The sequence below is a fragment of the Haliotis rufescens genome, unplaced genomic scaffold (assembly GCF_023055435.1).
Source record: "Haliotis rufescens isolate VD_foot unplaced genomic scaffold, xgHalRufe1.0.p SCAF_4, whole genome shotgun sequence".
In the NCBI taxonomy this organism is placed as follows: Eukaryota; Metazoa; Mollusca; class Gastropoda; order Lepetellida; family Haliotidae; genus Haliotis; species Haliotis rufescens.
In genome coordinates, this window is record NW_025964112.1 from 15302482 (window position 1) to 15317328 (window position 14847).

The following is a 14847-nucleotide window of genomic DNA, read 5'->3' on the forward strand; positions in this document are numbered from 1 at the left end:
CGAGAAAGCTGCCTTCTGATTGGCCAATGTCGGTTTCTTGTCAGTCATTTCATTGGTCGATCAAATTTCGCGAAAGGTCGTTCTGACGTGACCCGTAATGGGATGTCCTCAGATCTTAGGTTAGTGGTAGCGAAAACTAAGATCTGATTTTAATGAGACTGATGCGCGGCATTGCGTTATTTCATTGAACAGTTACAAAACACCACGTGCACCTTGCGAGCATGCCATGCACTGAGCGATGTCGATGTCTCTCGTTTGATGACGTCGTGTATCGTGATGGACGGATGCCGTGCAGGTTGTAGACGGGGAAGTCTCCTGACATCAGAAACGGAAATCTGTCATTACTGGAAAACACATTCAATTTGTGTTTTTAGTTACTCGTAAGACATCTCTCACTACACGTACCGATTACCCTCAGAGGTTGAGTTCTCCATGCACTATTGGTACCTACAGAAACTACACTAAGGCAACACATGGGGTGGTCGGGTAGCCTAGTGGTTAAAGCGTTCGCTCGTCACGCCTAAGAACCGGGTTCGATTCCCGACATTGGTACAATGTGTGAAGCCTATTTTGGGTGTCCCCTGTCGTGATATTGCTTGAATATTGCTAAAAGCGGCGTAAAACAATACTCTCTCACTCTGATGGCCCAAATCGGCCACAACCACCCATGTGTGTGGGTAAGAGCTGACAAAATTAAGACCAGGTGTCCCAATGACCGGGCGTATAGGGTGAGTGAGTACGTTGGGTTTAACGCCGCTGTTAACAGTCTTCCACTTTTTTCACCGCGTCTCAGCGTAATTCAGAAAGCCGAATTGATACAAGTCTTAGACGTTTGCCACTTTGGTCCTGGCTGATCGTGTGTCACTTGATAAGTACTGCGTGGCTTGTTAACCATGCTTGAAAGCACTGGTTTACCTGGCTATGGTTATTAACACGAATCCATAATACAGCTGTTATGATTGCTGATATCGGCGTACATCGTAGAACCTTCACTGACGCATGGAAATTGGAGGTGAAATTGGGTTTAACGTCGCGTCCAAGATCATTGCACTTATATAGCGACGTGCATGCACCCCGTACACTTCACGTTACACCTCGCTCTGCACCCCGTACACTTCACGTTACACCTCGCTCTGCACCGCGTACACTTCACGTTACACCTCGCTCTGCACTCCGTGCACTTCACGTTACACCTCGCTCTGCACCCCGTAACTTCACGTAACACCTCGCTCTGCACACCGTGCACTTCACGTTACACCTCGCTCTGCACTCCGTGCACTTCACGTTACACCTCGCTCTGCACCCCGTACACTTCACGTTACACCTCGCTCTGCACCGCGTACACTTCACGTTACACCTCGCTCTGCACTCCGTGCACTTCACGTTACACCTCGCTCTGCACCCCGTAACTTCACGTAACACCTCGCTCTGCACACCGTGCACTTCACGTTACACCTCGCTCTGCACTCCGTGCACTTCACGTTACACCTCGCTCTGCACTCCGTACACTTCACGTTACACCTCGCTCTGCACCCCGTGCACTTCACGTTACACCTCGCTCTGCACACCGTACACTTCACGTTACACCTCGCTCTGCACACCGTACACTTCACGTTACACCTCGCTCTGCACCCCGTACACTTCACGTTACACCTCGCTCTGCACTCCGTACACTTCACGTTACACCTCGCTCTGCACACCGTGCACTTCACGTTACACCTCGCTCTGCACACCGTACACTTCACGTTACACCTCGCTCTGCACACCGTACACTTCACGTTACACCTCGCTCTGCACACCGTACACTTCACGTTACACCTCGCTCTGCACACCGTACACTTCACGTTACACCTCGCTCTGCACACCGTGCACTTCACGTTACACCTCGCTCTGCACCCCGTACACTTCACGTTACACCTCGCTCTGCACCCCGTACACTTCACATTACACCTCGCTCTGCACCCCGTACACTTCTCGTTACACCTCGTTCGTCGCGTTACAGGCTCGATTATTTACAGGCCGGACCGCCTCCGTGGTCTAGTGGTAGAGCGTCCGCCCGGAGAGCGGAAGGTCCGGGGTTCGATCCATATTTCAGCTGTATTCCGGTCTGTAAATAATCCAGTCTGGAACAGAATATAAAGTGATTGACATCATGAGCATCGATCCACACAACTGAGATACGATGACATACATCAACCAAGTCAGCGAGCCTTACCACCCGATCCCGTTAATCTCTTACGGCAAGCATGGGTTGCTGAGAACCCATTCTACCCGGTATCTTTACTCATCACATCTGTAGATGACCCGCACCATCACATTCGAAATGACCCAGTCGGTGCATCTTCGTCTCACCTGAAAAATAGCAAGGCTAAAAGACAAAAACTAACAAAGATCAGACCAATGGTTAAGAGTGAAGGGATATAGATGTACCATATACATACTACAGAAGTTAAACCCAGTTCCTTCCAGATTTACTCATAGTCCCCTCGTAAGTTGATCATATTGTATGACAACGCAATTCGACCAAACCTCCCTCATAGACATTTCTCAAGTATCGTGAATGAGACGGACAGAAAGCTGAAGCCGACGAAGCCCTTAGTATTCAGGCCAAGATAAAGCCTTCAGACGATCGTACTATAGGTACAGCGCGTAATGTATGTATTTAGTTCAATCTCAGTGTGACATCGCTGATACGAGGTCTTAATGTGTCTGGGTACATGCACAAGAACAAAACTGCAGACACTAGGCTTCTATCGCTCGGAATCGGAAACCCGGTCAGTTCGCTATACCCTGTAAAGTTTCAGATTAACAATGACGTCTTGCTTCTTTTTCATATGCGTGAAAACGTCGTTTAAAGCGGGGCTAGGTTCGGGGAAATTGGCTGTCCTTGCAAGTGGATTCAGGTCATTCAAAACCAACTGTGTGATAACTCAAATATTATTGTCAAGATCATTCCATCAACGAATGGCTCTCCGTTTAATATATGCATTAACTGCTTATGATGTATAGTTTTATAATTATATAAACATATAATTTTGAAAGAAACAATCAACTACATTTTAATTGAAACGGAGCCCCTATGAGAAGGGAGATTCATTTAGGGCAATACCAATACCATAAGGTCTTGGTGGAAATGAAACAGTACGTTTCATGGACTGTCATATGGACTAGCTGTAGCTCAGTTTCCTTTAGGGGATAGTGGTAGTCCCAATGGTAAGTGAGTGAGTTTGAGTAAACAGCGTTTTAATCAGTACTTCATGTTTTTTCAAAGCGTGTCAGCTTGATGTGAAAGGAAAGCCCGAAAGGTTTCTTTCTTTCTTTGTTGTTGAACGCCGCACTCAGCAATATTCCAGCTATATGAAGGCGGTCTGTAAGTAATCGAGTCTGGATCAGACAATCCAGTGATTGATATCATGAGCATCGATCCACACAATTGGAATACGATGACATGCATCAACCAAGTTAGCGAGCATGACCACCCGATTCCGTGTGTTGCCTGTTACGACAAGCATAGTCGCCTGTTACGGCAAGAATGGGTTGCTGAAGATCCTATTCTATCCCGGATCTTCACGGGTGGAAAGCCCGAGAGGATGTACGTTTACCAATTTGGTGAAACCCATGAGAGCGGATTTGATGCTGACAAGCCTAGAGCCATCATAAGGGCGAATTTGGGATTCGAACACACAGCTACTGGCAGTACACCCTTTTAATACTTTATACGTGCAACAGAACAGGTATTAACCTAAGATAAGACCAGAATTTTGCGTAAATTTGATACATTTATGAAAAGTACGATAACTAAAGTAACATTTGCTGTAATATAGTCTTTTTCCTTTACATCCGAAGCTGAAGTCATATTTTTGTCAAACCTGAAACTCCTCCAACAACATGCACGATTGAGTATCAGGATGATGACAAGAAGAATTTAGGTATATATCCTGTTTATGTTCTTTAAGTAAATGCGTGGGTTGCATAAATAGACGTTCGGAATGTAAGCTAGAGAGAGAGTGGGTGAGAATGTATGCAATTATTCATCGTCGAGGTGACAATACTCTGCCCACGTACAACAAAAAGACACGGACGGAGGCAATCTCCCTGCCGCGTCCCTATCTCTCTTCAGATGCCAGCATGGTGACTATCTATGTCCACTATCAACATAAGTGTCCGAGGCTCTTTGATGCTTTCGCTTTTACTTCGCCGTAGGTAGGGTCAGGCATTGTGTTTTGATGGCATCGAACAATAGGGTCTCTGTTTGCTGTACAGCGCCTATTGAGATGCCTTTACGCCTTAACCCTCACATATGAGGGCTCCTGAAACCTCATAAAAGAGGGTGTGTGGGGGCACCTTGCTCTGAATGAACAGAAACTGTTTTGAAAGGTACAGAATTTTTAAAATATATTTTCATGACACCTGAAGTGTTGGTCGAGGGGGTTTTATATTCAGAAATATTTTGATTGTAAGAAATTGTTCAAACAGACTTTTCGGACAAACGCAAATACATGACCGCCGTTTAGATTGAAAGATATTTGTTTGGACAATCGACAAGATCCTTGTCGAGACAATGAGTCCACAAAGCACTGCTTACTGGATCAGGGTGAGGCCAAACTCAAAACAAAGAAAAAACGAACTCAATGATGAGACAGTGAGTGAGTGAGTGAGTGAGTTTGGTTTTACGCCGCTTTTAGCAATATTCCAGCAATATCACGGCGGGGGACACCAGAAATGGGCTTCACACATTGTACCCATGTCGGGAATCGAACCCGGGTCTTCGGCGTGACGAGCGAACGCTTAAACCACTAGGCTACCCGACCGCCCCTAATGATGAGACAGAGCCCAATGCGACCCGAACAGATATAAACATAATACAACTCCAGTCACCCGGTCACTGTATAGTAACCATCCTCGACTATCAAATGTTTAACACCTCATTCTATTGTGATAAGGGGCGGTCGGGTAGCCTAGTAGTTAAAGCGTTCGCTCGTCACGCCTAAGACCCGGGTTCGATTCCAGACATGGGTACAATGTGTGAAGCCCATATCTTGTGTCCCCCGCCGTTGTATTGATGGAATATTGCTAAAAGCGGCGTAAAACCATACTCATTCACTCACTAACTATTGTGATAAATACCCTGGGCATATTTGACGTCAACAAATCGAGCTCTCTTGTCATGGACTTAGCACGGATTTTCGGTCGCTCATGAGAACAATTTGATTGGGTGGCTAATTATAGTATCGTCTTATTCGAATCGAGGTCACAATGAAGCTATGTTAGGAAATGGACCAGGGTATTTTGGTCACATAATGCAGAATAATACACTGGGTAATCGAGGATTGTTGGTTAGCGGTTCACGCCGTGTGTTTTATGTCAATTCAATGTCAGGATTACGACAATAATCACGGCTGGACTATGTTTGAATCTCCCTGATGAAATGCTGGAGAGAAAGAGTATATCACCAGGGGTATGGCACAAGGAGAATGAGTGAGGGAGTGCATTGGGCTTAATTTCGTTACAAGCCATAGTGAGTTTGGGTTAAGGCTGCTTTTAACAGTATTTCAGTTATATCACGGCGCATCAGCTTGATGCGGGATGAAAGCCCGAATTGATGCACGTCTTAAACGTTAACCAAACCATTGAAATTGCGGTGCCTTGGACTACTACGGGTCTTACATCGCGAAGTTAATCATATCACGTGAGCACCTTGATTAAAAACATGAAAAGATTTAGAAAATATCTGTTGACAACGATTTAGCGATGCACATGCTTTGCAAATCCTGCAGTCGACCGAAATCTGCATGACAGTTTACGAACCGGATTTCGATTTCAGTGCGCGATTTTGATTGGACTATGCATAGACTCGTTAGTCCAGCCAAAATATAACTCCATAATACCAGCCAAGTTCGGCAAAGGTGGAAACTGTACTTTTATAGTCAGTTAACTCACTTGCCTCGGGAATATGCCTACCCCGAAATATGAAATGGTCGATCTCAAACCCATATGGAGAACTGAACCCGGGCTCTTTGGCGTGAAGAGCCAACGCTTTAACCACCAGCCTGCCAAAATAGAAGATGAAACAAGAGGTGTATAGCTATGTTCGAATTACGACTGAATTTGAGGTTACAATGAAAATATTACTAATAGATGTTTCTTACACGACAATACCAACTGGGACACCGACTGGGATCTGGTGTATGGTTCTTTAAACGTTGCGCTGAAACGCATCTTTGCCCCATATGGGGAAGCTCTTCAGGCCATTCATGATATGCCCCGCACGTGAATAGACTGAAAACAATGTGTACCATTATCTACAGACGGAGCATCGTGGGAACGCCACACGGCATAATGTAACTTTGCCTGGCTTTATCCGACGAGAGTTTCAAGAATGAAAGCATATGTATTTCAAATACGGTATTCAACCTTGACGGCTCGACTCAGCCACAAGAAGGCGAAGGAGGTGGCTCCACACCTCTAATATTGACCTATTTTTTCTTTTCTTAATTTTCAGGTTACAGTAATATGCTATTATGTATACCTTGATTCGTATAAGAAAATATTTTGTTTCTTTCGTGTTCAACTATACAAATAAAAGCTTTTTGTGGGATGGTGCTGACGGCCTTTGAATAAAAAAATCGCATATCGCAGATCAAGGACCGACCATTTAAATAATATTCAGGGAGCGGGAGAGTTGGGATTTGTCTTAATGACCGTATGTTTTCTGCCACTGTTTAGGGCATTCGAATGGTCTTTAAGGACATCCAACAAGACATGTGAACCTGCCGAGCCCATACAATTTTGGCCAGCATTTTCAGGCACAAAATATATTCCTAAGGCGGCCCCCAATCCTGTAGCCTTCACTTCAAGTCTCCTGTCCCGAAGCCATTATCCCCTACGTTACACACGTTCAACTAATGGGAACCACAACATTTTTGTGTGTGACCTAAGAGGTTGTAGGTGATTGCTTCATAATGTATATTAAAACTCCTATAATAACAAATTATAATTGAATTATACTTTTAAAACATTTAAAGGTTGTGCCCTCATATTTTCAAAATGATCTCATGTTTATGAACTCCGTGGAGGCTCTAAATATTTTTTACCTACAATGAACACTTCCCTGCATTCTGCATCCTTCACACCTGCGTTCTGCATCCTTCACCTACATTCTGCATCCTTCACCCTGCGTTCTGAATCTTTCACCCCTGTATTCTGCATCCTCCACCCTGCATTCTTCACCCCTGCATTCTGCATCATCCACCCTGCGTTCGGCACACTTCACCCCTGCGTTCTGCATCCTTCACCCCTGCATTCTGCATCCTTCACCCTGCATTCTGCATCATCCACCCTGCGTTCTTCACCCCTCTATTCTGCATCCTTCACCTCTGCGTTTTGCATCCTTCACACTTTTATTCTGTATCCTTCAACCCTGCTTTCTGCATCCTTCACCCCTGCGTTCTGCATCCTTCACCCCTGCGTTCTGCATCTTTCACCCCTGCAATCTGCATCCTTCACCCCTGCATTCTGCATCCTTCACCCCTGCGTTCTGCATCCTTCACCCTGCGTTCTGCACCCTTCACCCTTACATTCTACATCCTTCATCCTGTACCCCTGCGTTCTGGATCCTGCACCCTTTACCCCTGCGCTCTGCAACCTTGAACACTACGTATTGCATCCATCGCCCCTGCATTCTGCATCCTTCAACCCAGCATTCTGCATCCTTCAACCCTGCATTCTGCATCTTTTACTCCTGCATTCTGCATCTTTCACACCTGCATTCTGCTTCCTTCATCCTGCTTTCTGCATCTGTCTCACCTGGATTTGACTCGTATCATGAACACATTATGTGAAATACCCCCATTCTTGATATCCCATGCCGCGTTATGACGGACGTATCGCCAAAACCAGCGAACAGCTCTATCAGCGGTATGCCCAACCAGCCATTAAACCTTGTCAGTAATGCTGTCAGTACAACTGTAACATATATCGTGTATTTCATTACTAAAGGAAGTATCTACTAGTTTTTAGCTCAACCGTTTGCTCCATTACCCAATTTCGGAGTTTTGATTCACAGATGGTTGCAAGTTAATATTTCCAAGGACAGATAGGGGTAACCGAACTTTACTTGTCGGCTACATAAAACACCACAGTCTGTCACGGTGGATGCGCGTAGATAAACGAGTTAATATATCAGGGGCTAGATTTGTATATCGTACATCTATGACTCTATCTAATAACAACGCTGACACCAATCCAACTCCTTTAAGGGTAAAAAAAACCCATTGATGGCCCGACGGACCAGGTTTTGGCAACTTGTCAAGTCCAACATTGTGAACGGCAGACAAGAAGTGGTGTATGGCTTCAGTGTCGTGCTTCACTGGGTGCTTTGAAAAGACGTTAGTTATAGGAGACCAATTTATGTTAAATCGAGCTGAAATTGACATTACGATCATGCATTGCCGGCATGGTCCACTATACCTTGTAGATTTATTCAAGCTTTGTATTGTCATGCGTTGTCGACATAACTTCTTAAGCTTTGGATTTTTTTCCAGCTACAATTCTTGACAATACTGCGTTTCTTTAAGGTTTTTTAAATCTAACCGTTTGTGATCTAATGAATCAATTATTAAACAAAGGTTTTGTTATGTATATTTTGAACAATCATCATTCTGATATGTGCACAGTGGCTGTGGAACCTTGTCTCGATGAACATGTTTTGACGGAATTGACATGCGTGACACACGGTGGCCTTTTGCACGTGCAGAAGATGAAGCACGGGGTATTGTTTGCAAGAACATACAGACATTAAATGGGTGAGTGAATGAATGGGTGGCTGGGGAGGTTGGTGTGTGAGTGAGTACAGTTCTTCAGTTAATCCAAGATGTGTCTTAAGTGAAGCTGGTCGTAGACGTTTCAACTTTGGTGAAACCATTTAGAGTACTTCAGGCCGAATCTAGGATTCGAACCCACTATCAGCGGATCCTGGTATGCGTAATGTACGCACCTCTGTTCAGCGAGTAGCGGCGACTGCACACACACACACACACACACACACACACACACACACACGCACGCACGCACGCACGCGCGCACGCACACGCACACACACACACACACACACACACACACTAAATGGTGTCCACTCCATTGGCCTCCTGCCCTTTTGGGTCATATCGTTGGTTGCTTTCTTTGTTCTTGTTTAACGCCGCACTCAGTAATATTCCAGCTATATGACGGTGGTCTGGAAATAATAAAAAAAAAGAGTCTGGACCCGACATTCCAGTGACTGACATCATGAGCATCGATCCACGAAATTGGGACACGATGACATGCATCAAACAAGTCAGCGAGCCTGACCACCCTGTCCAGATAGTCGCCTCTTACGACAAGCACAGTCGCCTCTTACGGCAAGCATGGATCGCTGAAGACCAATTCTCGTAACCCAGATCTTCACGGATCCTCTTGGTTGTGACATAGGGTCTGCTTTATCCCGAGCTCTCTTCCTCATGTCGATGACTTGAACCACGATGTCATTCTCAGTTGGATGGTTGTGTATACAGACACATCTCGCCTTGGATCAACCCACCGGTAAAATGTGAGATAAGCACTATTTGAGCCATCTGGCGTGATATATGTGAAAAGCCGCTCCTAAAAGAAGAAAAAAACACCACCTACACAGTCTTCCAATTTAAACCCAGGGTGAGTGACCGCCACTTCTGTGTTAAGACCCTTTTCATTTAAACTCGACTTCTCAAAGTTGTCGTGTATCCTGACACCAAAGTCTCGGTTTGGGACGCAAAGCGTGTCACTGAAACTAAAGCCACCTGTAAGAGTTCTGGTTTACACTTACCCTTATCTATAGCCGTGAAGACTACCGACTTCATGCTCCTCTCTTTAGAATATACCATTTATCTATTTCATTAAGAACCCACGTGTACAGATTGACACTAAAACCGTACATAAGAATGCTTGGCAAAAATATCGACAAAATTTGTTGTTTTTGTTGTTGTTAAACGCCGCACTCTGAGATATTCCAGCTATATGAGGGCGGTCTGTAAATAATAGAATCTGGAAAAGACAATCCAGTGATTGACATCATGAGCATCGATCCACGCAACTGGGATACGATGACATGCATCAAACAAGTCACCCTGTCCAGATAGTCGCCACAAGCACAGTCGCCTCTTACGGCAAGCATGGATCGCTGAAGACCAAACCTCGTAACCCAGATGTTCACGGATCCTTTTGGTTGTGACATAGGGTCTGCTTTATCCAGGGCTCTCTTCATCATGTCGATGACTGGAACCGCGATGTCATTCTCAGTTGGATGGTTGTGTACAACAGACACATCTCGTAGAAAGTCATCAAGGTAGTGCTCTTTCCCTAGGGGATTAATTAAGGACAGGCCAAATGAGAAATTCCTTTTATATTTCTATAGACCAAATGAGCAGTAGGCCAATAGGGTATGCACCCACTAAGCCAGTGCTTTGGCAGAAAATAATAACTCCAGCTGTTTTAAGATAATCAACCTTAATTAACGTAGCGCAGCGAGAGCGCGACGGAAGTATTTCTTTTAATCGCAAAAAAGCGAGGCTTGCTGCCCGGCCGACGCTTTGGGAAATCCCCTTCTATGATGTCACTTCCGGGAAAAAACACACACGTGTTTATTGAAGAAAGAACTACGCCAAAATAACAAATAAATGAAGAATAATTGAGTCTTGAAGTACAGAAACATCCGTGTCTGTATGCCATGAACTCGAGGCATTATATGGACAGCCATCAGTTTGTCAATTTAATTAATTGAAATCAAATTCCCCTGAACATTTAAAATCGGCAAGATAACGTTTATTCAAGTGATGTCTTATTTTCTATATTTCTATATTTGCTGATGCGACGGAAAATGTTAGCTCATTCGCTTATTCTATGTTAATTAACAAATTTCGTCTCTACATAATCGACACGTTTACTGCATTGACGTCTTGTCCAAATGTTGGTTAAAATAAAACGCACCGACACACTGCACTGCACTGCTCAGCCCTGTCAAAGCGCCTGTTCAGTGTGTGGAGCACTTTAGTGACCGTAAAAATATATTTGTACATCCACTTACGACAGTCACTGAGTTGAGCGCCTTGGATAAACCCACGGGTAAAATGTGAGATAAGCACTATTAGAGCCATCTGGCGTGATATATGTGAAAAGCCGCTCCTGAAAGAAAAAAAACACCACCTTCACAGTCTTCCAACTTAAACCCAGGGTGAGTGACCGCCACTTCTGTGTTAAGACCCTTTTCATTTAAACTCGACTTCTCAAAGTTGTCGTGTATCCTGACACCAAAGTCTCGGTTTGGGACGCAAAGCGTGTCACTGAAACTAAAGCCACTTGTAAGTCTTCTGGTTTACACTTACACTTATCTATAGCCGTGAAGACTACCGACTTCATGCTCCTCTCTTTAGAATATACCATTTATCTATTTCATTAAGAACCCATGTGTCCAGTTAAAACCGTACATAAGAATGCTTGGCAAAAATATCAACAATTTTTTTGTTTTGTTTTGTTTTTTTGTTTAACCCCGCACTCAGAGATATTACAGCTATATGAGGGCGGTCTGTAAATAATAGAGTCTGGACAAGACAATCCAGTGATTGACATCATGAGTATCGATCCACGCATTTGGGATACGATGACATGCATTAACCAAGTCAGCGAGTCTGACCACCCGATCCCGTTAGTCGCCTCTTACGACAAGCATGGTCGCCTTTTTCGGCAAGCATGGGTGTCTGAAGACATATTCTACCCCGGATCTTCACGGGTAGAAGCAAATTAATGAAAGTACTATTGGGTCGCTAACAGATATTTACATAAACATTTGTGCCTGTTAAATTGATCAAATTTAAATTTGAAACTCAACATTCATCGTTTATGCATTTGCAGGATGGACGAGGTTTAATGATTTATTCGACTTGAAATCCGGCATTGAGTGACTGTGTGCTTGAGGTAGTGGTTTTAAGTGACCCGTGTCAATCGCATGAATTAGGAATAGAATTGAAGTCAGACATTATTACTTCGTGGGCAGCCGTGGAACAACTGAGTGAGTGAGTGAGTGAGTGAGTGAGTGAGTGTGTTGGGTTTAACGCCGCTTTTAACAGTATTCCAGTTATATCACGGCGTGTCAGCTTAATGTGGGAGGAAAGCCCGAAGTGATGCAGGTCCTAGACGTTTACCACTTCGGTGAAACCCACGAGCATGGGTATGGTGCTGACAAACCTAGAAACATAATCGGGGCGAACCGGGATTCGAACCAACAATCATAGGTTTCCGGCGTGTCCAAGGGACGCAACTCTGCACAGCGAATCGCGGCGCCTTAGACGACTGGGCCACCCGTTCTCCCTGGAACAACTGAGACATTGGCTACATCTACATCCACTCACTCACTCCTGCATCACACTGTTGTTCATACCAATCGATTTACCCTTCTCATATTCATTTAAGTCCCTGATGCTATGCCATTAGATCTATGTCCTCTACAAGACGTCAAGTCTCACGTACACTTAATTAGTCTAATTTGTACGCTTTTATCGATCATTGCTTACCCAAACAGGTTAAAATCCATATCCGTGTAATATTTTCGGTAACTTGAATCTGAAAGTATGTTTTTTTGGCTTCGTAAATGAAACCACTTTGTTTTTTTAATAATGTAATGAATAAGCAATCGTTTTATTAAAGTGCATCCTATCCATGCCAACCTTTATAATGAACATAACCCAAAACCTGTTCTAATTACATAGACATACGGGTATATTTCTCCCCAGCGGAGCGTCTATCGACATGTAATAAATAACAAAGCAAATCAAGCGTATATGTAATCTTACAAAGATGTGAACATCAATGTATAGAATATGGGATGGTTTATATTAACCAGCGTCTAACAATGCCGTGAGGATATGACCGACATTTCTCTCGAACTGTTAGAGCCGTGCCGCTCTATTAAATGCAAAGATCAAATGATGGTCAGCGACTTTGAACGTGTCGGTCATTGCCCTTGGTCAGTGCCACGGGACTTTATGGTCACTGGTCAGTGAACACGGACGTATAATGTCAGTGACAACGAAGCGTTGCCAAGTGATTGTGCCTTCAATACTTATGAACAACCTATGTACGATATAATCCATGTAAGGGCAATACTTTTAGCGTTCACACCATTGAGTGAGTGAATGAGTATGGTTTAACGCCGCTTTTAGCAATATTCCAGCAATATCACGGCGGGGGACACCAGAAATGGGCTTCACACATTGTACCCATGTCGGGAATCGAACCCGGGTCTTCGGCGTGACGATCGAACGCTCTAACCTCACACCATTGAAGATCCGGGTTAGAATAGGTCTTCAGCAACCCTTGCTTGTCGTAAAATGCGACTATGCTTATAAGAAGCGACTAACGGGATCGGAGGGTCAGGCTCGCTGACTTGGTTGATGCATATCATCGTCTCCCAGCTGCCTGAATCGATGCTCATCACATCAATCACTGGTTTGTCCGGACACGATTATTTACAGACCGCCGCTATGTAGCTTGAATATTGCTGAGTGCGGCGTCAACAACAACAAAAAGACTTTTAGCGATAGTATCACTATCACGAAAATACAGTACTATACATATTTTAGCACATGTTTTAATTGTATTTAGGTAGTGACACAGCATATGCGTTTTAGCATGTCGGAAATGCGATCGATCAAAGGTTATCTGAAAGGGTTATATATTATATATAACACCTTCTTCTAAAGACCATGGCTAGACAGAATCTTGGTAGGAGAGATAGCTATGGGTATCTGATTGGACATCAGTGTGTATAGAGTTACGTCCCTTTTCTTGTGACCGGATGTGCTGGTTTCGGATTTTAAAGCCTTTGGTTTAGATTCATATCTGTGAAACACGCTATTCCTTATGGCGATAACCCCATTTGCTAACGTTAAAATGGTTTCGTTGACGACTTTGAGTGTTCCTCTCACAGCATGTAATTCAAAAGAATAAAACAACGAGCAAGTGCTCTTCGTTCAGTGGGGGCGCGGGTGGCCCAGTCGTCTCGCTGTGCAGAGTTGCGTCTCTTGGGCACGCCAGAAACCTATTATTGTGGGTTCGAGTCCCGGCTCGCCCAGATTATGTTTCTAGGTTTGTCAGCACCATGCCCGTGCTCGTGGGTTTCACCGAAGTGGTAAACGTCTGAAACCTGCATCCCTTGGGGCTTTCCTCCCACATTAAGCTGACACGCGGTGATATAACTGTAATACTGTTAAAAGCGGCGTTAAACCCAACTCACTCACTCACTCTTCGTTCAGTGAAATGCGCCTTTAAAAGCACTTTATTATTAGTGTTATTATTTACTCGAATCCCATTGATCACATTCTTGGAGTTGCCCGCCGTGATATGGATGGGATATTGTCAAAAGCTCCTACGTGTCTCAACACAACTTGTCATGGCTAAAAACGTTAATATGCAAACTGTTTAACACCCAGGCAATAGTAAACAAATACTATTGGCGTGAGCAAAGAATATTTCTGTGTAGTGTAACGCCTGAAAGGTGAGGTGAAGTGGAGTTATCGCACCAGATTATTGCACTTGTATGGCGACGTACATGCATGCACGCTTGTGTGCGTGCGTGCGTGCGTGCGTGCGTTTGTTCTAGTCTAATGCCATTTTTATTGTGCTAGCCGGACACAGTATCCTCACTCTGAGATCAGTCCTTGTTTTATCCCCTTGCTGCCGAGCGCCAGACAGGCTAACATCTAGACTAACATCTAGTCTCTGAAATGAACATATCTTACAGAAAAATGACAGTTGTTAAATCATCTTAATAAAATATAA